Here is a 12,500-nt window from a genome sequence, read left to right as displayed (position 1 = left end):
CAACAGGTCACTAAAAGCCTATAGATGACGGTGTTGGAGGAAAAGAAAAATATCGAGAAAGCACTGCGGTGTGCCGTGCGTAGGGACGGGCGCGCGTGCCACATGCCGCCGAAATATGGGTGTCGGAGAAAACAGAGTGCCGCGCGTAACGAGGGGCGCGCGTGTTACAGAGAGATATGCCCAAACGCATGAAAGTGTACGCAGGTGTCCTAAGGCAGTTTTTTTTTTTTTTTCCTCATTTTGATGTCGCCCCGGCTGACGTGGTTTTCGTTTTTCCGTGCCGCCCCGGCTGACGCGGTTTTCGTTTTTCCGTGCCGCCCCGGCTGACGCAGTTTTTGCGCCGCCCCGGCTGACGCGGTTTTCGCGCCGCCCCGGCTGACGCGGTTCCGACTTTGCACTTTTTGGCTCACCCCGGCTGGCGGCCCACTCACTCGATCGCCAGGTCTGTTTGCCCCGGTGGTTCCACCGCCAGGCTTAAGCGCGAACTTTTTTTGTTTGTTTTCTTTTGATTAAGCGCAAGCTTTTTTCTTTGTTTTCTTTTGATTAAGCGCGGGCTTTTTTCTTTGTTTTTTTTGCATTCGCCCCGGCAGACGCGGTTTTTGCGCCGCCCCGGCTGACGCGGTTTTTGCCGCCCCGGCTGACGCAGTTCGGACTTAGCACTTTTCGGCTGTGCCTGGCTGGCGGCCCACTCACTCGATCGCCATGTCTGTTTGCCACAGTTTTCCCGGTGGTGCCGCACCCGGGCTCGCCCCGGCTGACGCGGTTTCGTGCCGCCCCGGCAGACGCGGTTTTCGCGCCGCCCCGGCTGACGCGGTTTCGTGCCGCCCCGGCAGACGCGGTTTTTTGCCGCCCCGGCTGACGCAGTTCGGACTTGGCACTTTTTGGCTGAGCCTTGCTGGCGGCCCACTCACTCGATCGCCATGTCTGTTTGCCACAGTTTTCCCGGTGGTGCCGCACCCGGGCTCGCCCCGGCAGACGCGTTTTTTTTTCTTTCGCCCCGGCAGACGCGGTTTTCGCGCCGCCCCGGCAGACGCGGTTTTTTGCGCCGCCCCGGCTGACGCAGTTCGGACTTGGCACTTTTTGGCTGAGCCTGGCTGGCGGCCCACTCACTCGATCGCCATGTCTGTTTGCCACAGTTTTCCCGGTGGTGCCGCACCCGGGCTCGCCCCGGCTGACGCAGTTTTCGCGCCGCCCCGGCTGACGCGGTTTCGTGCCGCCCCGGCAGACGCGGTTTTTTGCGCCGCCCCGGCTGACGCGGTTTTTTGCCGCCCCGGCTGACGCAGTTCGGACTTGGCACTTTTCGGCTGTGCCTGGCTGGCGGCCCACTCACTCGATCGCCATGTCTGTTTGCCACAGTTTTCCCGGTGGTGCCGCACCCGGGCTCGCCCCGGCAGACGCGTTTTTTTTTTTCTTTCGCCCCGGCTGACGCAGTTTTCGCGCCGCCCCGGCTGACGCGGTTTCGTGCCGCCCCGGCAGACGCGGTTTTTTGCGCCGCCCCGGCTGACGCGGTTTTTGCCGCCCCGGCTGACGCAGTTCGGACTTAGCACTTTTTGGCTGAGCCTGGCTGGTGGCCCACTCACTCGATCGCCATGTCTGTTAGCCACAGTTTTCCCGGTGGTGCCGCACCCGGGCTCGCCCCGGCTGACGCAGTTTTCGCGCCGCCCCGGCTGACGCGGTTTCGTGCCGCCCCGGCAGACGCGGTTTTCGCGCCGCCCCGGCTGACGCGGTTTTTGCCGCCCCGGCTGACGCAGTTCGGACTTAGCACTTTTCGGCTGTGCCTGGCTGGCGGCCCACTCACTCGATCGCCATGTCTGTTTGCCACAGTTTTCCCGGTGGTGCCGCACCCGGGCTCGCCCCGGCTGACGCAGTTTTCGCGCCGCCCCGGCTGACGCGGTTTCGTGCCGCCCCGGCAGACGCGGTTTTCGCGCCGCCCCGGCTGACGCGGTTTCGTGCCGCCCCGGCAGACGCGGTTTTTTGCCGCCCCAGCTGACGCAGTTCGGACTTAGCACTTTTTGGCTGAGCCTTGCTGGCGGCCCACTCACTCGATCGCCATGTCTGTTTGCCACAGTTTTCCCGGTGGTGCCGCACCCGGGCTCGCCCCGGCAGACGCGTTTTTTTTTTTCTTTCGCCCCGGCTGACGCAGTTTTCGCGCCGCCCCGGCAGACGCGGTTTTCGCGCCGCCCCGGCAGACGCGGTTTTTTGCGCCGCCCCGGCTGACGCGGTTTTTTGCCGCCCCGGCTGACGCAGTTCGGACTTGGCACTTTTTGGCTGAGCCTGGCTGGCGGCCCACTCACTCGATCGCCATGTCTGTTTGCCACAGTTTTCCCGGTGGTGCCGCACCCGGGCTCGCCCCGGCTGACGCAGTTTTCGCGCCGCCCCGGCTGACGCGGTTTCGTGCCGCCCCGGCAGACGCGGTTTTTTGCGCCGCCCCGGCTGACGCGGTTTTTTGCCGCCCCGGCTGACACGGTTCGGACTTTGCACTTTTCGGCTGTGCCTGGCTGGCGGCCCACTCACTCGATCGCCATGTCTGTTTGCCACAGTTTTCCCGGTGGTGCCGCACCCGGGCTCGCCCCGGCAGACGCGTTTTTTTTTTTTTTTCTTTCGCCCCGGCTGACGCAGTTTTCGCGCCGCCCCGGCTGACGCGGTTTCGTGCCGCCCCGGCAGACGCGGTTTTTTGCGCCGCCCCGGCTGACGTGGTTTTTGCCGCCCCGGCTGACGCAGTTCGGACTTTGCACTTTTTGGCTGAGCCTGGCTGGCGGCCCACTCACTCGATCGCCATGTCTGTTTGCCACAGTTTTCCCGGTGGTGCCGCACCCGGGCTCGCCCCGGCAGACGCGTTTTTTTTTTTTCCTTCGCCCCGGCAGACGTGGTTCCCCCCCCCCTCCGTCTTTCTTTTTGTTTTTTTTTTTCGCCGCGGCTGAAGTGGATTTTTCGGTGCCTCGACGCCCCGGTAGTCGCGGTTTTTCCGTTTCCGCACGGCCCCGGCTGACGCTGCTCGGTCACAGTCGCCTTTTGTGGTGATTGCAGACTTCTTGAGCGCGGGTGTTTTTTTTTTTTGTTGTTGTTGTTGTTTTATTACGCATTCGCTCCAGCAGACGCTGTTTAGACTTTTTGTTTCCTCTTTTATCCTGCGACGAGGTGACGAGGTTTATTCGGTGCCCCGCCGCCCCGGCTGAAGTGATTTTTCCTGTCCCGTGCCGCCCCGGCTGACGCGGTTGGGACTTCGCGTTTGTTCGGCCGCCACGGGTTTTGGCGCACTCGCTCGGTTGCTTGTTGTTGCCACTTGTTGCGAACCCAGGTTTCTTGAGCGAGCGCGGGCGTTTTTTCTTCCTTTCTTTCTTTGTTCTATGTGTTAGCGAATCGGCCTTTAATATCACACGAGGACTCACAACCAACAATTTTCAGTTTGAAGTGTAAAAAATCTGCAGGTGTTGACGTAACTGACTTGCCCCGTACCCTTGAGTACATCCATGAAGTTCTCGTAGTACTACTAAATCGCATTATTCCAAGTGGAGAAATTCCCATAAACTTGCAAACCTCTACACGAAAATCGGTGCGCGTGATAAAGTTGAAAATTATCGTCCGATATCAAATGTGCCTTCTATAACACAAATTCTAGGAAAAAAAAAAAAAAAAACACTTGTTCGCCGTTTTCTGCGCCGTGACTGGCAGCACTCCGGCGAAGCGAAACGGGGTCGATTCGAGCACGATATCGGCGTCTTTCGACGTGCTCGCCGGCGACCGTCGCACGAGTACGTCGCACGAGCGCGTCTGCCGGGGCGCCGTTTGCGAAGCCGACGCAAAAGTGGGAACCGCCGCTCGGATGATCGCCGCTTTCGGCAGAGTGAGTGTTGGCACTCCGGGGAAGCGAAACAGCGTGAATGCGCCCACGAAATCGGCGTATTTTGAAGTGCCCGCCGGCGACCGTCGCACGAGTACGGTAAACCGCGTCAGCCGGGGCGTAGTTCGGGACGCCGACGAAAAAGTGGGAAGCGCAACTCGGATCTTCGCCGTTTTTGCAGGAGTGAGTGGCGGCCCTCCTGCGAGACCAAGAAGCATCGATTCGTGCACGAATTCGGCGCCTTTCGACGTGATCGCCGGCGACCGTCGCTCGAGTAGGGCAAACCGCGTCTGCCGGGGCGGGCTTCGGGACGCCGATGCGAAAGTGGGAAACGCTGCTCGGATGTTCGCCGTTTTTGGCCGAGTGAGTGCTGGCACACGGGCGAAGCCAAACGGGGCCGATTACGGCACGATATCGGCGTCTTTCGACGTGCCCGCCGGCGACCGTCGCACGAGTACGGTAAACCGCGTCAGCCCGGGCGGAGTTCGGGACGCCGATGCGAAAGTGGAGAACGCCGCTCGGATCTTCGCCGTTTTTGGAGGAGTGAGTGGCGGCACTCCGGAGAAGCCAAGGAGCGCCAATTAGCGCACGATATCGGCGTCTTTCGACGCGCTCGCCGGCGACCGTCGCACGAGTAGGGCAAACCGCGTCTGCCGGGGCGGGGTTTACGACGCCGACGCAAAAGTGGGAACCGCCGCTCGGATGTTGGCCATTTTTGGCAGAGTGAGTGCTGGCACTCCGGCGACGCGAAAGAGCGCGAATGCGCCCACGAAAGTGGCGTATTTGGACGTGCGTGACGGCGACCGCTGCAGGAGTACGAAAAACCACGTCAGCCGGGGCGAGCGACACACGGCGGTCTGGGTGCTTATCGCTGCTATTATAGGGGCACCCCGGCAGACGCAGAAAAAAAAAAAAAAATTTTCGACCTTCTTTTTTGCTGGTCGAGCTCGGGTAACCCAGGTCGCAATGGGAGCCGCGCACGAAAGCGGCGTCGCGAGACGCGTTCGCGGTCGCTAGTCGCACGAGCTCGGCAACCGCGTCAGCCGGCGCGGAGTTCGGGATGCCGACGGCTAAGTGGGTACCGCTGCTCGGATGTTCGCCGTTTTTGGCCGAGTGAGTGCTGGCACTCCGGTGAAGCCAAGGAGCGCCAATTCGTGCACGATATCGGCGTCTTTCGACGTGCCCGCCGGCCACCGCCGCACGAGTACGGCAAACCGCGTCTGCCGGGGCGGGGTTCGCGACGCGTACGCAATAGTGGGAACCGTCGCTCGGATGTTCGTCGTCTTTGGCCGAGCGAGTGCTGGCACTCCGGCGAAGCGAAACGGGGCCGATTCGGGCACGATATCGGCGTATTTCGACGTGCTCGCCGGCGACCGTCGCACGAGTACGGCAAAGCGCGTCTGCCGGGGCGAGGTTTGCGACGCCGACGAAAAAGTGGGAAGCGCCGCTCGGATCTTCGCCGTTTTTGCAGGAGTGAGTGGCGGCCCTCCTGCGAGACCAAGAAGCATCGACTCGCGCACGATATCGGTGTCTTTCGACGTGCCCGCCGGCCACCGCCGCACGAGTACGGCAAACCGCGTATGCCGGGGCGGGGTTGGCGACGCCGACGCAAAAGTGGGAACCGCCACTAGGATGTTCGCCGTTTTTGGCAGAGTGAGTGCTGGCACTCCGGCGAAGCGAAAGAGCGCGAATGCGCCCACGAAAGTGGCGTGTTTGGACGTGCTTGACGACGACCACCGCAGGAAAACGAAAAACCACGTCAGCCGGGGCGAGCGACCCATGGCGGTCTGGGTGCTTATCGCTGCTATTATAGGGGCACCCCGGCAGACGCAAAAAAAAAAAAAAATTTTTTTCGACATTCTTTTTTGCTCGTCGACCTCGGGTGACCCAGGTCGCAGTGGGAGCCGCGCACGAAAGCGGCGTCGCGAGACGGCTTCGCGGTCGCTAGTCGCACGAGCTCGGCAACCGCGTCTGCCGGGGCGGAGTTCGGGACGCCGACGGCTAAGTGGGAACCGCCGCTCGGATGTTCGCCGTTTGTGGCCGAGTGAGTGCTGGCACTCCGGCGAAGCCAAACGGGGCCGATTCCGGCACGATATCGGCGTCTTTCTACGTGCTCGCCGGCGACCGTCGCACGAGTACGGCAAAGTGCGTCTGCCGGGGCGGGGTTTGCGACGCGTACGCAATAGTGAGAACCGTCGCTCGGATGTTCGTCGTCTTTCGCCGAGCCAGTGCTGGCAATCCGGCGAAGCCGAACGGAGCCGATTCGGGCACGATATCGGCGTCTTTCCACGTGCTCGCCGGCGACCGTCGCACGAGTACGGTAAACCGCGTCAGCCGGGGCGGAGTTCGGGACGCCGATGCGAAAGTGGGAAGCGCCGCTCGGATCTTCGCCGTTTTTGGAGGAGTCAGTGGCGGCACTCCGGTGAAGCCAAGGTGCGCCAATTCGCGCACGATATCGGCGTCTTTCGACGTGCCCGCCGGCCACCGTCGCACGAGTACGGCAAACCTCGTCTGCCGGGGCGGGGTTTGCGACGCCGACGCAAAAGTGGGAACCGCCGCTCGGATGTTCGCCGTTTTTGGCAGAGTGAGTGCTGGCACTCCGGCGAAGCGAAAGAGCGCGAATGCGCCCACGAAAGTGGCGTGTTTGGACGTGCTTGACGACGACCACCGCAGGAAAACGAAAAACCACGTCAGCCGGGGCGAGCGACCCATGGCGGTCTGGGTGCTTATCGCTGCTATTATAGGGGCACCCCGGCAGACGCAAAAAAAAAAAAAAATTTTTTTCGACATTCTTTTTTGCTCGTCGACCTCGGGTGACCCAGGTCGCAGTGGGAGCCGCGCACGAAAGCGGCGTCGCGAGACGGCTTCGCGGTCGCTAGTCGCACGAGCTCGGCAACCGCGTCTGCCGGGGCGGAGTTCGGGACGCCGACGGCTAAGTGGGAACCGCCGCTCGGATGTTCGCCGTTTGTGGCCGAGTGAGTGCTGGCACTCCGGCGAAGCCAAACGGGGCCGATTCCGGCACGATATCGGCGTCTTTCTACGTGCTCGCCGGCGACCGTCGCACGAGTACGGCAAAGTGCGTCTGCCGGGGCGGGGTTTGCGACGCGTACGCAATAGTGAGAACCGTCGCTCGGATGTTCGTCGTCTTTCGCCGAGCCAGTGCTGGCACTCCGGCGAAGCCGAACGGAGCCGATTCGGGCACGATATCGGCGTCTTTCCACGTGCTCGCCGGCGACCGTCGCACGAGTACGGTAAACCGCGTCAGCCGGGGCGGAGTTCGGGACGCCGATGCGAAAGTGGGAAGCGCCGCTCGGATCTTCGCCGTTTTTGGAGGAGTCAGTGGCGGCACTCCGGTGAAGCCAAGGTGCGCCAATTCGCGCACGATATCGGCGTCTTTCGACGTGCCCGCCGGCCACCGTCGCCCGAGTACGGCAAACCTCGTCTGCCGGGGCGGGGTTTGCGACGCCGACGCAAAAGTGGGAACCGCCGCTCGGATGTTCGCCGTTTTTGGCAGAGTGAGTGCTGGCACTCCGGCGAAGCGAAAGAGCGTGAATGCGCCCACGAAAGTAGCGTATTTGGACGTGCTTGACGGCGACCGCCGCAGGAGTACGAAAAACCACGTCAGCCGGGGCGAGCGACCCACGGCGGTCTGGGTGCTTATCGCTGCTATTATAGGGGCACCCCGGCAGACGCAGAAAGAAAAAAAAAAATGGGGACATGGCGTGCGTCACCGTGCGGCTTCGCAGCGTTGCCGAAGTCGCCGAGCCCTTCGACTGAGCCGAACGGCGGACAGGGAACGTTGGTCGGCCGTTCTAACCTGTCGGTGCCACGCCGAGACGTCGTTAAGGAAAACCGCGTCGTGGGCCTCTACGACGCCGTCGAGTCGTTGTACGTTTGGTGTCCAGCGTGTCGGCGGCGAGTAGCGGACACGTCGTTCACGACTTCGGTCTTTCGCAGTCGACGCGAACTTGCGGAGAGTCGTGGTGCCTCACGTTTTCGGCAGAAACCGCGGCGGAATTTTCCCGTGCGTGCGCGCACGACCTCGGTGCTGTGCCGTCAGCGTAGTGTTGCACAAACTCGTGGCCTACCCAAGGTGCGGTACGTTTGCGGCCGTATCCTCGGTGGGAATTTCGTGAGTAGGGTCGCAAATTCTACGACCTCGGCGGGTTTGAGAGCGACGTAGACTTGTGGCACGCTCAACATGCCACACGTTTCGGGGCACACCCGCGGTGAAATTTTCTCGAGTACGCTCGTATTAGGGCCCAAGGAGGTCTGGGTACTTATCGCTGCTATTATGTGGGGGTTCTCGTGAGCGGCGTACGCGAAAGCGACCGGGTGTCTGATATGCGGCGGGCTTCGGCCTCGTCAAGCGTGTCCTCGGGTCTGCTCCAGGGGAATCCACGGCAGTCGTCTGCAGCCTCATCCGCTTGATGCGTTAGGGGCTGGTTGTCGGACGGTGCCGTTTTACCACGATATCGAGGTGTGTTCCGTGTCGTCCTCGGGCGATTCAGATGCGAAAGCGCCGAAGACGCGGGCGTGACCCGTCGTCTGGCGGCTTTGCAGTCTCGGCTCCGTTGCTAGTTCCGGCCGGTCCACCGACAGTGCAGCGGGCTTGGGCAACCCGCACGGCGCGACCGAGTCGATGCAACGAAAAAGAGCGAGCATGAACGTGCTTCTTGCCGCACGGCTCCCACTCGTCTTTCGGGAAGGTTGTGCCGTAGCGAGCTCGAACGCCGTCATCTCGGAGTGCAAAATAAGCGTGTTGGGGCGCCTGAAGGTGGCCTCCGCCGCACACAGACTGCGTCCGGCCCGCCGAGGGCGAGGACGGACGCGCAGTCGAACGATTACCTGGTTGATCCTGCCAGTAATCATATGCTTGTCTCAAAGATTAAGCCATGCATGTCTAAGTACATGCCGAAATAAGGCGAAACCGCGAATGGCTCATTAAATCAGTTATGGTTCCTTAGATCGTTTCTTCCTACTTGGATAACTGTGGCAATTCTAGAGCTAATACATGCAGTGAGCCTGGAGCCCTTTGGGTAACGGGTGCTTTTATTAGACCAAGATCGATCGGGTTTCGGCCCGTATTGTGTGGTGACTCTGGATAACTTTGTGCTGATCGCATGGCCACGAGCCGGCGACGTTTCTTTCAAGTGTCTGCCTTATCAACTTTCGATGGTAGGTTACTTGCTTACCATGGTTGTTACGGGTAACGGAGAATCAGGGTTCGATTCCGGAGAGGGAGCCTGAGAAACGGCTACCACATCCAAGGAAGGCAGCAGGCGCGCAAATTACCCACTCCCGGCACGGGGAGGTAGTGACGAAAAATAACAATACGGGACTCTTTTGAGGCCCCGTAATTGAAATGAGTACACTCTAAATCCTTTAACGAGGATCAATTGGAGGGCAAGTCTGGTGCCAGCAGCCGCGGTAATTCCAGCTCCAATAGCGTATACTAAAGCTGCTGCGGTTAAAAAGCTCGTAGTTGGATCTCAGTTCCAGACGAGTAGTGCATCTACCCGATGCGACGGCTCGGACTGAACATCATGCCGGTTCTTTCTTGGTGCACTTCATTGTGTGCCTCGAGATGGCCGGTGCTTTTACTTTGAAAAAATTAGAGTGCTCAACGCAGGCGAGTCGCCTGAATAAACTTGCATGGAATAATAGAACAAGACCTCGTTTCTGTTCTGTTGGTTTTTGGAATACGAGGTAATGATTAAGAGGGACGGACGGGGGCATTCGTATTGCGGCGCTAGAGGTGAAATTCTTGGACCGTCGCAAGACGAACTACTGCGAAAGCATTTGCCAAGAATGTTTTCATTGATCAAGAACGAAAGTCAGAGGTTCGAAGGCGATCAGATACCGCCCTAGTTCTGACCATAAACGATGCCAACCAGCGATCCGCCTGAGTTACTCAAATGACTCGGCGGGCAGCTTCCGGGAAACCAAAGTATTTGGGTTCCGGGGGAAGTATGGTTGCAAAGCTGAAACTTAAAGGAATTGACGGAAGGGCACCACCAGGAGTGGAGCCTGCGGCTTAATTTGACTCAACACGGGAAAACTTACCCGGCCCGGACACTGGGAGGATTGACAGATTGAGAGCTCTTTCTTGATTCGGTGGATGGTGGTGCATGGCCGTTCTTGGTGGAGCGATTTGTCTGGTTAATTCCGATAACGAACGAGACTCTAGCCTATTAAATAGGTGCGGGGTTCCCAGCACCTTACAACCTTCTTAGAGGGACAAGCGGCTCCTAGCCGCACGAAACAGAGCAATAACAGGTCTGTGATGCCCTTAGATGTCCGGGGCCGCACGCGCGCTACACTGAAGGAAGCAGCGTGTCTTTATCCCTGTCTGAAAAGACTGGGTAACCCGTGGAACTTCATTCGTGATTGGGATAGGGGCTTGCAATTGTTCCCCTTGAACGAGGAATTCCCAGTAAGCGCGAGTCATAAGCTCGCGTTGATTACGTCCCTGCCCTTTGTACACACCGCCCGTCGCTACTACCGATTGAATGATTTAGTGAGGTCTTCGGACCGATGTCCGGCGCGGCCTTTCGGTTGCGCCGGTCTGTTGGAAAGATGACCAAACTTGATCATTTAGAGGAAGTAAAAGTCGTAACAAGGTTTCCGTAGGTGAACCTGCGGAAGGATCATTAACGGATTGTGAAGGGTGAGCGCCTCAGCTGCGTCTGCGCCCGACACTTTCTGCCGCTGACCCCGTTTGGACGCGGGGTCGGCTTTTCCCCACGGGGCTGCCTGAATGTGGAGCGGCACCCCGTGACAAATTGTTGCGCCCAGCGGACGCCAACACCGCGACCTTGGACGGTCGGCCAGGTGGCGGACGCGGGTACAAACGGCGCAACGCACTCATAGGTCGGCTTTCGACCCGCCACTGCACCGTGGCTCGAAGCGCTCGAAATGCGCGACCCGACCGCTGCGGGACCGCCTAGTACTGTAAACAGGAGCGGCGGAGCGCGAACGGCGAGTCGTGGTTACGTCGGTAGAAGGCGAGGCTGCGCGTTCCCGAAACGCCAGCCGAGTGCCCTCCCGACCGTTCGAGCGTGCAAGAACGAGACCCGACAATCGCGCGGCGACTGCCAAGTACGAGAGGAACGGCACAAGCGTCGGCGGTCGGTCAAGGAACTGGCGATGTGACGGGTCCGCTGTGCACCAGTGCATACCGTCCCGCCGTCCGCGGCAAGCGCCTCCGCGTCCTCGGGTGACGGAGGCTGCCGGTCGGTTCTTGCAGGCGAGGGATCTCGCTGGCACCGGTTCGCGTTGACGCGCGGCCGGTCATGGCACGGCGATGCGACGGCCGAGGTGCGCAGTACTCGATGGAGGAACCGCACGCTCCGATGACCGTCCCGCCCTCCGCGGCGTATGCGTACCGACCGTAATGGTTGCAGCAGCGCCGGCCGGCTTTTGAATTCGCCACACGAAACACGGTGCGAGATCGCGGTTAGGGGAGCGTCGACGTTGCCAGGCGTTTTGCTTGCTGCCGAGGGAAAGGCGGCACGGCCACGTCGCGCTCGTCGCGATTAGCGGGTCTGCGCGCTTTGGGAAGGTGCCGCAACGACTTGCCGAAAGAGGAAGCACGGAAGAACGAGGGACTTGGACGTCCCGACAATTGAACGCACTTGCGGCCAGGCCCTTGCTGGCTTCGTTCTTCCGCCTCGAGTAGGCTCGTACGCGGCTCCGGCGCCGAAAGTGGTCCTTGGCACCGACTTCGGTGGACGTGGGAAGTGCCGCGCAAGTACGGCGCGCCTGGCTCCACCTGTTGGCTAAAGTAGGCAGCCGGATCGGCATTTTGGTGTGCGGTGGCAAACCGTGGATGCGAAAAAAGCTTGTGCGATTTCGTGGAACAAAAAGCGGGGGTCCCCCTTTTTATGCGGAGGAGACCGACCCGCCCGCCGTGGTGAACCGCGACGCCACGGTAAAAACGGGAGAGGCTTGTCGATGGGACCGTGCATCCCGCGCTCCACGGAGGCCGGGAGGCGGCCGCCCGAGGAAATGTGTAGCCGTCGAGGCCCGCATCTGCGTGCACTCTTATCCAAATGGGTGTACCGCAGGCATTTTCTGGTTAGGCGGGCCAATGAGAGCGAGCACACAACGATACCTACGGGTCCGGCTTGGAGAACCGGCTTCGACGCCTCCCGAGTATTTATAGAGGGGTGGACCACGAAAGCACTCGCAAGTAGCGGAAGCGAAACGCCGTCCGAAACACACCGTTTGCTCGATTTGCGGCAGCCGAAAAAGGCGCGGCAGAGTTTTGGAGTCCAAGCGTGCGCTGAAAAGCGCCCTTCTTGGCCACTGTTTGGCCGAGTGCCAGAAACGTTTGGTTTTGACTGTACGGAATTGAACAAACACTTTTTCACGACTCTAAGCGGTGGATCACTCGGTTCTCGGGTCGATGAAGAACGCAGCCAGCTGCGAGACTTGGTGTGAATTGCAGGACACACTGAGCACTGATTCTTTGAACGCACATTGCGGCCTTGGGTCTTCCCTTGGCTTCGTCTGTCTGAGGGTCGGATCACATATCAAGAGAGCCTTCGGCGCACAAGGGAACGTGAGCCGTCGACTCGTTTTGACCGCGTCGGCAACACGGACAGCACGCTGAACACCTCACAGCGAGCGCCAACAGCGGCCACTCAAGGGCGAG

The 12,500-nt window shown here is 60.4% G+C and overlaps 2 non-coding genes across 2 annotated transcripts; both read left to right on the top strand.

Moving 5' to 3' along the window:
* Nucleotides 1-8,686: 8,686 nt before the first annotated feature.
* LOC142794256 (small subunit ribosomal RNA) lies at nucleotides 8,687-10,497 on the top strand. The gene has a single exon (XR_012892196.1). It is a non-coding gene; the product is annotated as a small subunit ribosomal RNA (ribosomal RNA).
* A 1,719-nt stretch (nucleotides 10,498-12,216) lies between these two features.
* On the top strand, nucleotides 12,217-12,369 carry LOC142794263 (5.8S ribosomal RNA). The gene has a single exon (XR_012892202.1). It is a non-coding gene; the product is annotated as a 5.8S ribosomal RNA (ribosomal RNA).
* The last annotated feature ends 131 nt before the right edge of the window (nucleotides 12,370-12,500 follow it).

Source organism: Rhipicephalus microplus, unplaced genomic scaffold (assembly GCF_043290135.1).
Source record: "Rhipicephalus microplus isolate Deutch F79 unplaced genomic scaffold, USDA_Rmic scaffold_391, whole genome shotgun sequence".
Lineage (NCBI taxonomy): Eukaryota > Metazoa > Arthropoda > Arachnida > Ixodida > Ixodidae > Rhipicephalus > Rhipicephalus microplus.
Note: the sequence above shows the minus strand (reverse complement) of the source record. Positions and strands in the feature narration are given on the sequence as shown.